The sequence below is a fragment of the Alnus glutinosa genome, chromosome 2, assembly GCF_958979055.1.
Source record: "Alnus glutinosa chromosome 2, dhAlnGlut1.1, whole genome shotgun sequence".
NCBI lineage: Eukaryota > Viridiplantae > Streptophyta > Magnoliopsida > Fagales > Betulaceae > Alnus > Alnus glutinosa.
In genome coordinates, this window is record NC_084887.1 from 17,941,762 (window position 1) to 17,955,141 (window position 13,380).

The 13,380-nt window shown below is 35.6% G+C and overlaps 1 long non-coding RNA gene across 1 annotated transcript; it reads left to right on the forward strand.

Annotated features, from left to right (window-relative positions):
* Positions 1-10,760: 10,760 nt before the first annotated feature.
* Positions 10,761-12,313, forward strand: LOC133861428 (uncharacterized). Its single transcript, XR_009899011.1, has 3 exons — positions 10,761-10,797; positions 11,498-11,539; positions 12,199-12,313. It is a non-coding gene; the product is annotated as an uncharacterized LOC133861428 (long non-coding RNA).
* The last annotated feature ends 1,067 nt before the right edge of the window (positions 12,314-13,380 follow it).

Sequence of the window (13,380 nt, forward strand, 5' to 3'; positions counted from 1 at the left end):
ACTAACAGGATTTAATATTTCTTGTGGTGTTATTTTTGGATAGATTTTTGTTTAAATATTTTCAGGAATATGTTGTCTAGCGACTTCTAGCATAGTGTCAGACAGAGGGCTCTTTGGAAAACAGACCAGTGTTGAAATCATATGTTCTAGAGATCTCAAATTTTAGATAAGCTCATTCCCCCTACTCATACAGAGTCTTCTGTAACTTTTTCCTCTAAATCTGCACCAGCTAAAGATTCAGTGGTGAATCTTCTTTATCATCTTGCAGACCACTTGTCTAGAGGATTTCTTTCTGCGGATGATCAGTTTCAGGCTAGAAGACTCAAGTAACTGAAAATTTTCAGTCTATGGTTTCCCTGCTTCAGGAGCAAGAAGCCGAAGTAGCTCAAATTCAGGAAATGTGATATCTTGAGGTTTTGGTTTTCTCTTATATTGATTTGAGCTTTTGATGAGACACTTTACTATTATTCTTGTTGTTTTGAATTTTAGTAATTGTGGTTTTCTCTTATACTCTGTTTACCCTTTGTCCTTTTGAGACAAAAAGGAGGAGTATTTTTTGATTTGGACCAGGAATGTATTTTCAAACCGGTCAAGTGTTTTTTGTCTCAGAATGGCCAAATGGGAGTTTGTTAGTATTTAATATTGGCAACACTCTGGTTGACAAAAACACTTTATGTAATGGCTGTTTTTTAACAGGTTTATTGGTTCTATTCAGAGTCTTCAAGTAATATGGACAGTGTCTCATTTCATGCCATGTGTATGGTCACAAGTTTCTAAGAAGAGGTCCATGAAGATTCCATGCAATTTCCAAGTCAAAACAGTCGGTTCCTGTGCAACCGTCCGGACAGACCCTTGAAGGCGTCCGAATGCCCCGCAGTGTCTTACAGATAACGACGAAGACAGAGTTGGATTTCAGAAGTTGACAATGTTTGGGAAGTCTCTGCAAGCCGTCCGGACGACATGGCAACACGTCCGGACGATGTCCAGTATTTCAGAATATTCCAGAGTTCTGTTCGAACTCGAAAAGGATTTTAGCGACGACCGTCCAAACGCTCGATCAAGCCGTCCGGACGTGAACCTAATAAAGATAGAATTACGCTGTTTCTGAAAGGATATCGCAGAAAACCGTTTGGACGTGGCTAACTTCCGTCCTGATGCTCGACAGCCAGAGCCCGAATCTCAGCCGTTTTAGGTTTCTTGTAAGCCTATAAATAGAGGGCCCTAGGCTTGTGTTTTGTACAGAATTCGACAGTGAATTCCATAGTGCTTTGAGAGGGTGTTTAGGGAGAATCGAAGATCTGCTAGCTCTCAAGCCGTTGCCGGTGTGTGCTCAACTGTTCGTGTGAAGTCTATCTTAGGGGTCGGCCCTAAGGTAAAGGAATCCATCAAAAACCCCTTCAGGTGGAAGATCTGGTTGGGAAGCGTTCATGATAGGCTTCGTGTTAGAGTTAAAGGTGTGACTACTGCATAAGGGTATGTGAGTACGAGTGTCTTGTAACTAGCTTTGTTTTTGGATAGTGAATTTCCTGGGTGCACCGGAGTAGTTTTTCTCTTCATAGAGTTTCCACTTCGCAAGCCGTTCCCGCTGTGTGCTCAACTGTTCGAGTGAAGTCTATCTTATGGGTCGGCCCTAAGGTAAAGGAATCCATCAAAAACCCCTTCAGCTAGAAGATCTGGTTAGGAAGTGTTTACGATAGGCTTCGTGTCAAAGTTAAAGGTATGACTACTGCATAAGGGTATGTGAGTACGAGTGTCTTGTAACTAGCTTTGTTTTTTTATAGTGAATTTCTTGGGTTTGGCTGCCCCGGAGTAGTTTTTCTTTATAGAGTTTCCACTTTGTAACAAATATCTTGTCTTATTTGTATTCCGCATATAAGATATTTTGTTGCACACAAACACACACACTTGGTTAGATTAGAAGTCAATATTTATTTAACAGATTATATTGACATAATTTAAATTCTGATAACTAGAACTGACATAAGCTAAGGATAAAAGAATTATACTTAGCAATCCCACTTGATGTTGCTCCAAAGTTCTAAGGTATAAAGCCTTTTTTTTTCCTAGTTGAGAATTGTTCGAATGAGAGAGGAAGAGTGAAATTTTTTCATGAAAAAATAAAGTATGAAAAAATAACGTACTGCGTATGAGTAGTTATAGGCAATTTTTGGGACACATTCAGTAATTTTGTAAAAGTTTAATCGATCCAAATAGTGTTGTAGGCGCCGTTTTCGTGAAATTTTATCCGCTTGTTTTCACACATTGCTTCAACCTTAAGAAAAGTACTAGAGGTTTAGTGAGTTACCTAAAAAAATACTAGAGTTTTCAGCCTAATGAAGTTTCCTTGCATATTATATTTGAAAACTCCACAAAGTATCTTTCAAAAGTATACATTTTGTCAACATAATGAATCTTTGACTAGTCTTCTTTCTCATTTTTTTTTTTTTCACACAAACCGTAACACACATTTCTGTAGTTTCTTTTTATTTATTTTCTTCTTCTTCATTTTAAAACAAGGACCGTAAAACACAACTTCTAGAGATTCTTTTCTTTTTTCTTTTTAACAAGCTTGAGTTGTACACGTACAAAGAAATAACTTTCACCAAATACATGCACATGCAGGTTTGGACTGTACTCCTACTGTCCAAACTATGCATTTTTTTTTTATTTAGTCTAATTATTTAAATCTTAACTTTCAAATTATCCATAATACAAATCAGAGCCTAGTTTGAACTATCAACTTCTCAATTCAAACTGAGGATATAAAATTAGATATCAAATATATTTTCCAAATATATTTGATCCAACTTAAATCTATAGTTTATACTAGGGTAGTTTTAGTCATCCTAATAAATTCCTTGGGTGTTACAATCTCTTACATGCTTAACAATGATTATGTATATTGTTTATGTGAAAGGCCATTGGATAACATTGAATATGGTATATAGTGTGAGTGACATAGTTATCACACAATGTCTTAGTCTATAATCATTGTAATCTTAAACTTGTATGGTTCACAGTCGGTAATGGAATTGGACATTCCATTTGGGAAGACTGTTACACATTAAATCTTTGTGATTTATCTTGATCAAGTGAAGTTAAAGGCTTTAGGTTGAAGTGTAGGTGTAATGCACTGAACAAACTATGAGAGTTGTTTTCCAACTAAAATACTGTCAATGGAAAAGACTAATACTTCCAAGACTCATTACAAAAAACACGGCTGTTAGTTTCATTTTGGTTACCGCCACTTTGTACTTGGTGTCATTTCAATAGTGAACGATGTCACAAACCACGTTGTTTCAATAATGAAACAACATCACAGTTGACGTCGTTTCTACGGTAAACAACGTCGTCTAGTGACATCGATCACTGTAGAAACAACGTCCCCAACTGAGCAGTGACGTCGTTTGAGGTCGACATCAAAATGATGTTGTTTGGGGTCAGTCTTTAATAAGGGGCGCGAGACACTTTGCATGTCCTGCGGCCCCCAATCTCTCTCTCTCTCCTCCCCCAACAATGCTGCTGCCCCGCTATGCCCCCCAATTTCAGCCTCTCTCTCTCTCTCCTTCCCTTCGACCTCCTCAGGTTCCCACGTGGCTTCCGCCACCATTGCCGCTATGACAACCTTTTTTGTTATTTTTTTTTTAAAAAAAAAAAAGAAGAAGAACGGATCATCACAGTGGCATGACAAATTAGTCATAACCCAACATTAACATAACACATCTCATAACTGGTGCATAACATATCAAAGAATAAACCTGTAGCAATGGAACTTCTAACATTAACTAGGATAAAAACTAACATTAGGAATCATAGTTCGCGTAGTAATCCTAGTCAAGATAGGATTATCTTATCCCGAGAGAGTCTTATTTAATTTAGAAACCCTAATCTCATTCGGTTTCCTTCCTTAAATAGGAGCCCTAGTCTCAATGTGAATTCGAGTCACACTAGGTTTTCACATTCATGTAGGAATCTTAGTCTTTACTAAGAATTCCTTATCTCATTATATTCTAGGTATTCTAATTTGAAAAATAATAGATTCCTAATTTCCCCCGTGTGTGTGATCAATTTGTAACAAAATATCTAAATGCGGAATTTAAAGAAGACATATTTTGTTAACGAAGTAGAAACTCAATTAAGAAAAAAACCACTCTGAGACAGCCAAACCTAGGACACCCACTATTCAGAAGACAAAGCTAGTTATAAAGTAGTAGCACTCACATACCCCTGATGCAGTGGTCGTACCTTGAACTCTGACACGTAACCTAACGTGAACGCCTCCCAACTAGGTCTACTGCCTGAAGGGGCCTTTAATAGAATCCTTTCACTTAGGGCTCCTCCCTAAGCTAGACTTCATGGGTTGATCAAATCACACAGGAACCACCATAAGAGAGCTAGCACATATCACAATCTCTACTTAAACACCATCTCTTAGTACAAAGGAATTCAGTACCGAATTCAATGAATAATACAAACCTAGAGACCTCTATTTATAGACTTTTGAAGACCTAATTCAACATTGATTCGGAGTTCTCTGCGCGGCGTTCCGACGGCAAGCAGTAACTGACTTCCATAATGCACTTCATGTGTTTCCTTATTAAGCTTCAGTCTCCGCATCTGGATGGTGTTGCCCTAACATTCGAACGGTTGCAAGCTATCTTCACCAAGCGTGTGCTGAGCTGTCCAAAATCTTCTCGAACATTGAATAGCGTCCGGACGGTGTTGCCTAGCATTCGAGCGGTTGCTTGCTGTCTTCACTGACGTGTCTGTTGAGCTGTTCATAATCTTCTCGAACACTGAGTAGTTCCCAGACATTTCACTAGGCTGTCTAAGCATTCAAGTTGTAGTATCTTTTATTAGCTTTCCAACGACACCAATTTCATCTCAATCCAATACTTGAGTAGAAAGTTTTGATAAAAATACTTAGATGTGTACAAAATCTTCTTGAAAACTGAAAATTGCCTTATTGATGTTTGCGACACACATACTTGTCGTATTAAGGCCCTTTCCATATTGGAGAAATAATCTCTAAATATTTTGAAGACTCTGAATGATTACGGCGTCCCTGTTTCAATAGCACACTTACATGGCAGTGATTTTGTCAAAAGAATGTAGCCAATAAAACTAACAAACTCTTAACTTTGGCCATTCTGGGACAAAAATCACTTGACCGGTTAAAAGTACAATCCCGGTCTAAAATAACAAATACTTCCCCTTTTTGTCTCAAAAGGACAAAGGGTAAACAGAGTATCTAAACCACAGACAAAAAGTTATAAAATCTAAAAATAATAAGGATAAAAGAGAAGTGTCTGCAAGTAGCCCAAATAATCAGATGTTTGTAAAACAACTGATAGAGAAATGAACAAAAATCCTCCATGTACCAAATCTTGCTGATCTACTAAAAGCAAGTGACGGAGAGAGCTTCGTACAATAAGCTGGATTTGTGCTACTTTGGCTTCTAGCTTTTAAAGCCAGGTACTATAGACTGAAAACCTTCAGTCGCTTGAGTTTGCAAAACCTAAAACAGATTGTCTGTAGATTGAAATCCTCTAGTCAACTGGTCTGCAAGATAAATAAGAGGATTCACCACTAAAACTCTAACTGGTGTAGATCTGAAGAAAGATGCTACGGAAGGCTCTGTATGAGCTAGGGAAAAAAGCACATCTAAATCTTGAGACCTTTGGAATTTGAGCATTGACTTAAACATCAGTCTGTTTTTCAAAGAATCCATCTATCGGACATTGTGCTGGGAGTCACTGGCTGTCATATTCTTGAAAAGATTTAAACAAAAGTATTTTCAAAAATACCACCACAAAGAAAGATTAGATCCTATTAGTTCCAAAAAAAAAAATTAGTATTATGACGGCTGTCAATTGGATGCCAAGATTATATAAGCAAATATAGCAATTCAAATGGCGCAGATATATCAATATCAACCCAACACATAGACAGAATAGGATTTTCATGCACAATATCTCAAGAAAATATTTCAATCAACAAATATTTCAATATTCTAAAAAGCACAAAAACTTAAAAGAACAAAGGAAAACAAAAAGAATGCCACAAAATGAGAAGAGACGTGCAAAGAATGTCAAAATCTCATGAGAAAATCGCGAGAAAAACACACACAACATAACATTATAAATCAATAAAAATGCAGTGGTGTGCGGCTGGCCGAGAAAGAAAGCGACGGATAAATAACTGTAAGGATCGCGTCCGGACATGTTACCAACTCGTCCAGACAGTCCACTGCCAGATTAGTAATCGGCAAGGCCACTTGCGTTTGAAGTGTAAGCCAAGTCTGTTTGGACACTTCACATTGAAAAGCTGAAAATCAGAGAAAAATTTGCAAAAAAATAATTTTCCCTAAAGTTAGCTTCAGAACACACATGTATAAATAACTGATAAGATAGTCAAATAGCACTTCAAAAATATGCGAAGATATAGTTGAGAGTTAAGTATTCAATAAGTACGAATTTCCCTGCAAATAGAAATTTTAAATAGATGACTTAACTCATGTTATGCGTGTGTGTGTGTGTGTGTATGAAAGTTTTTTCAATAAGGTATGATGTTCGCTGATATGATTTATGAAAAATAAATTAGGTTTCTAATTTACCAAGTGTGTGATAGTGTACAACAAAATATTTAAATTGCGGAATTTAAAAAAAAGAAATATTTTGTTGACGAAATGGAAACTCTGTGAAGAGAAAAACCACTCCGAGGCAGCCAAACCTAGGATATCCACTATTTAGAAGACAAAGCTAGTACATAGAAATTAACACTCACATACCCTGATGCAACGATTGCCCCTATGACTCTGACACGAAACCCATCGTTAACGCTTTCCAACCAAGTCTCCTACTTAAAGGGGTCTTCAATGGAATCATTTACCTTATGGCCAACTCCTAAGATAGACTTCACACGAACAGTTAAGCACACACTGGCAACGGCTAGAGAGCTAGCGGATCTTCAATTCTCCCTAAACACCATCTCTAAGCACTATGGAATTCTATACTGAATTTTTACAAGTTACAAGCCTAGAGCCACCTATTTATAGGCTTGCAGAAAACCTAATACTGTTCAAATTTGGACTCTGGCGAGTAACGTCCTGACGATCACTTAGCTGCATCTAGACAGTCTTCTATGATTGATGAGTGCCAAATATTGTGTATTTGGACCCCTTGATTTACATTAGTTAGACATTTAGCCTTGTTATTTTCTGATGCTTTGGTTAGTTTTTGTGTTTTTATGTTTTGTAGGTTAATAAGTGAGGAATGGCAAAATTCATGTGGAATTGCTTGGAAAATTCAGAAATTCTGAAGAACTCGATCGATCGAACTTAAAGTCGATTGATCGAATTTTGCCCGAAGTCGATCGATCGAAATTTCCCAAAACTTACTTTTGCAGAAGCGCGCCAGAACACCTAATCAGGAGCTTCTACATGACAAAAAGCAGTTCTCCCTCTGATTTTCGCAGCAGAACACACTGATTGCATGACCTTGGTTGTCTCTAGCAAGAGAGGAACCCTAGAGGGGGTTAGATGAGTCATTTTACATGGGTTTCTGGCCATAATTTCCTTCTATAAAAGCCATAGCCATACCTCCTTGTTGAGAGAGTTCAGAGAACAGTAGATAGGTTTAATTTCGTGCATTTTTGTAGTGTATTCCAGTAGCTTTTGTTCTTAGACACTTTCTTTTTGTAAAGCTTTCCTTTTATTTCCATGGTTGTTCTTCATTTTCTTGTGGTGTTCTTAGTCATGGAAGGCTAGTAACCTCAACTAAGGTTGAGGATGAAACCTTTCCATTGATGACACTCACACTCTTGTTATAATACTTGCACATTTGATGATATATCATATTTTTTATTCAAGTTCCATTCATTTAAATGCTTTATCTTTTGCAATGAATGTGGTTGTTGGTAGATATAGGACATTTAATGTGTTTCAACTGATGGATACATTGTTTTATCAGTTTGAATGATGATATCCATTGTGATTTGTTCATTGAATGGATACATTGGATGATTTGATTTCAAATGGGTACTCTTTGTGATTTATCTTTGAGTTAGATTCATTTAATGGTTCTAGAGTATGTGGTTAAGTGTAATACCCGGGAAAGACAACTCACTTAAGTTATCAAAATATGTGCATAAATATAAGACTTAAGAATTGCTCTTAGTCTAATTGAGTTATATAGTTATGCATGTAGAGAGTTGGATCAGTAAAGTGAAGTCGATCGAGCGACTTTCTGGTCGATCGAGCGATTATAGGTCGATGTCGATCGAGCGACTTTATTTTCGATCAAGCGACTTCGCCCAGTGTAGTGCAGTTTCCGCTAATTGCGAAAATTGATTTTTTCACCTAATGATTTGGGACCCACACGTGGTACTTGATGCCAAACGATCATGCCCATATTTAGTTAGCCTAGTTAGCCCATTTTGGTTGAAGCCCAACTAGATTTCCTTAGATATCATGTAATCATGGACTAAGATATGGAATAGTCACCTACGAGATTTGAGCTATGGATTTGAGGTGTTGGCTGGCTCAAATCTGGCCATTGAGATGACGATTTGTTGGTTAAATCTCAGCCCTTCAAGAATGCTATATATAGGTTGCATGGGGAGTTGATTTTCATGAAGAAGAAATAAAACTCTAGCCAAAACTCTCTCTCACTCTAGTGCTGTAGAAGTAGCACGAAAATCCTCCATTTTCACCTCACTTTCCAGCACCTAGCAAGCCCAATTAAGCTCCAAAACCACCCTCATTCTCCCACAAAATCAGTGGTAGAGTGTGAGTGGAAACCTCCTTTTTTTTGAGACCAAGAAACCAAGCTTTGCAAGTGGAACTCTCTTGGACAGCAACTCTCCTTCACTCTTTAAGTTATTGGGGAACTTTGGGTGAGTATTTTCTCCTTTAAACTTCTCATAAGATCAAGTAGTTCTATTGTTATTTGAAATCATGACTTGCTCTTGCTTTTAATTATGCATGTTGTATGAAAAGTTGGCTAGCTTACATGTGAGTATATGTGTAAGCATGTGGATGAGTATTTACTACATGAGATTAGTAATTTAGAATGGGTAAATTGTGTTTTAAAAATGGATCAAGAAATGTAAGTGTGAGAGTATATATATGTTGAGGTTTTGATATATATATAAACTAAAAGAAAAGAGGTGAGCAATATCTAGGTGTGTGTTATAAGGATGTGTGACTTAAAGAAGAGTAAAATCATATGTGTGCTTGATTATATGACAATGTATCCTTATTTTTAAAGTGTGTTATGTGATGGATAATTCTAGTAGTGCTAATACAAGAGTTGGTGAGTAAATATTAAAATAGATAAATAAGAGATCATGTTTAAATCTGTAGCCGTTGCAATTTCTAGGAAGAGATATGGTAATAATAATGATTTCATGAGAATGCTTTATTAATTCGTTATCATCATATGATGGTTGTTATGCAGTTGTAAAGGAAAATATTTGGAGCAGAAACTAGTAAGTATCTCTATACTTACTGAGGACGAAGCTGGTTGACTTTTCCTATAATATTATGCTTACTGCTTTATTTACTTGTTTGCGCATGTGGCTTTGCATGTTTTATTATTTTTAATAATCTGTCTAATAACAAGCTACTGGATCTAGATCCACAGTGGGTACGCGAGGCTTCACATGAGTTCCTAGGTTCTCAGTGAATGAGGAGGTACCTAAAAAGAGAATAATAAATACAAAAACTGGTGTACCTAGGTCACCAGGGATTCCGAGGTTTCTAGGAGCCTAGGCTCCCAAAGAAAATAATTAAAAGTTAAAGGGAGGAAGCCCAGGCTTCAAATAACACGATAACCGTGCCTAGGCCAACAGAGGAGTGGAAAAAGGAAAATACCTAAAACTATACCCTTAAAACTGTCATTGCTTTATGATTACGTTTATGTTCATTTTATGTCTATGACTCGCGATCATGGATTATATTTTGTATATACATGTGATTATATGACCATTGCATTGTGTTGCATTAATTAAATAAATCAGCACTTGTAATACCCCGTATTTTAAGAGATTGAATAAAATATCTTAAAATACGATTTAAGGCCTAATAATAGGAATATCATACATATGAATATTTGTGGAATAAATATTCATCAAGATGGGTATAAATATTTAAGAAATTAAATATTTATTAGAAATATTTGCATAAGTATATAAGAGTTAAAATAGATTAGAATTAAACTAAGTCTAACTCGATCGATCAATTATAGAATCGATCGAGCGATTGTTTAATGTCTTAGAATCGATCGTGCGATTAGAGAATCGAACCCTTATTAGAAGCCGAAATCGATCGATCGATTAATTAATCAATCGAGCGATTTAGTTATGTAGGTGCTGAAACGGGTGAAAATTTGGCTAAGTATATTGGATCGATCGATTATTTTATAGTGTAAAAAGTGGATTGATCGACCTAATGTTCAAGTAGATCGATCGACATAAAAGTGGATCGATCGACTTTCTGCAGAAAACAAATTCATGCACCGAATCTCCGAAAATCTGGTATTTAATACCAAATCTCCCCAAATCTTCTCCCCAGCCGTTAGATGCGATTGTTTTGGAGCAATCTTGGCCGTTCATTTCACTATAAAAGGAGCCCAATCCTTTCCTTTGATCACACATCTCATTTCTCTCCCAAAACTCTCTCAAATTCTCTCCCAATCTCTCTCAAATTCTGTCTCTCTCTCTCTCTCTCGGTTTGTCCAGCAGAAGAAAGGTAGAAGAAGATCAGAAGAAGCACCAAGGAAGCTCTCTTTCTTGTGGGTAATCTCTCTAGTTCTCTTTCTCTCTTTCTCTCCCTCTCTCTTCTCTCTCTCGGTTACTTGCAGTAAAGAAGAGAAAAAGAAAAAGAAAAAGATAGAAAAGGGAAAGGAAAAGGAAATGATATTTAGTTTTTAAGGTTTTTGATTATATGAGTTATTTATTAATCTAATGTTTTTAAGATGTATTTCTAAACAGGGTATTTCAAGCGGAGTATTGAAATATAAAAATACGCCGTTATGATGCCCGAATAAAAATATATTACTTTACAAAAACGCCGTTACGATGCGCAAATATTTTTAAGTATTTTAGATATTATTGATATTAATGCCTTTATGCTGCCCGGACTTTATAAAGAATAAAATAAGGTTATAAAGCTCATTATTTATATTTAGTAAATTATTATATATATATATATATATATATATATATATATATATATATATATATATATATATATATATATATATGCTTTTAATGATAAAACTTTTATAATGCTATGGGTATTTTAGTTATTAGAAATGATATTATAATGCCTGCATGAAATACGCAGCATTATAATTAAACTAATTTATACGCCGTTACTAGGTCTAGATAATGTTAGAGATTACAATAAGGTTTAAAGGTTAAAATGGGAATAACTTTAAAATGTATTGTCAGTGAATTATATTAATTCACTATTGTTTGTATTAAATTATTGCAGTGAATATTTATCTGTAAACACTTTCCGAAGCGGGAAATAACTGTGAGTATTCTTACTCACTGAAGATCATGTTGTTGTTTTCTTTAATATTGTGATTTCTGCTTTATTTAATTATATGCATAGGAATAGCATATTGCATACTGTTAATAATTCTGATGCAGGGTTAATAACAAGTTGACTGTTGGGATGGTCAATGTGCTAGGCAAGTTATGGTTACTTAATTGATTGTCGGGATGGTCAATGTACTTGGTTGTCGGGATGACCAATGTACTAAGTATGCTACTTTGACTACTAGTGCGAAAAACAATAATAAGTACAAGTTGGCTGTTGGGATGGTCAATGTGCTAGGCAAGTTATGGCTACTTAATTGACTGTCGGGATGGTCAATGTACTTGGTTGTCGGGATGACCAATGTACTAAGTATGCTACTTTGACTACTAGTGCGGAAAAGTTAAGAAAACATGGTAAGGGAGTCTGTGCTCCAATAATTAGCCGCTTAAACGAACAGGGATTTAATGGCCCTGGTATGAGAGGAGTGCAAGAAGAAAATGAATAAGACTGTGCATATAAAACTGTCATTACATCATATCATTGCATCGTATATTGTTAAGTAAATCAGTAATCATCATATTATTGAAAACAGTGGACTCACTTTAGTGTTTTGTGTTGTTGTCTTCTTTCTGTATTATGTGTCAAATCAGGTTATGAAGAAGAAGAATATCAGGACTATCCAGACACTTAGGTGGATCCTGACACTAGTATTTGAGGCTAGACCGCCTCCCTTTTTGGGAACTACTATGTTGTAGTTCATCAACTTAGTTTAAAGACAATATTTATGATTCTGCAGTTATGTAGTCATTAAACCTTAGATGTTTGGCTTGTATGACTACTTATGCCCTATGAGGCATGACTACTACTACTTTGTATAATTATGCTGACTTACTTATTATATCTATCTTGAGGTATTTCAGTAGAAGCTTTGAAGTGTTACTCAATTCCTAAGTTTGTGTTATATTCATATATATTCCGCTGCCAATTTATAACTCTGATGAGTTAGTAACGTTACGTGGAAATCGAAAAATTTTCACTTACGCTTTTTGTAAAAGCGGGGCGTTACATTTTGGTATCAGAGCGGTTGGCTCTGAGAACCGTTGGAGTTGACCATAGAAGTCTAGGAACGACACAGAGCTATAGGCAAAATAAACAACTTTTTATAAAAGCGTTTGTGTGAACTGTTATTGATGATGAGATTAATAACTGTTGTCTACAGTTAGGATTTCTTAATTTGGTCATTTATGCTTGCATTGTATAATTATAATGATATATGCATGATATGACTTTGGTGCTTATGTGTTACCTTACTAAATGTGATCATATATGCACTGAATGATCTTTATAAATATATGTCTATTGCTAATCATGTTAGTAAGCATATCAATATCATTGTGTGTTAGAGAACATGTTGATATGATTTTCATGTTAGTAGCTCATAGATTTGATTGGCAGGTTAAATATATATATATATATATATATATATATATATATATATATATATATATTTGCATGATTGTATGCTAAATAAAGGATTTGCAAAAGAAACTATTTTTGTTTTGAATCCGAAGAAGACGTTTTAAGTATATTGAGTATATCTTTTAACATTGTTACTTTTGATTGTGAAATGATTTTCCTACACGATGAAATGATGTTTGGACGCGATGAAAATGTTGTTAAAACAAAAGTTTTATGAAAATGATATATCTATATTATAGACATATTTTTGTTTTACACTTGTCTCTAATAGCAACTGAGGCACTCCATTAAATAAGAGGGAGGAAACTCTTATTTCTCCTCTGAACGCAAGGAGTAAAACTTTTGTTCCTCCT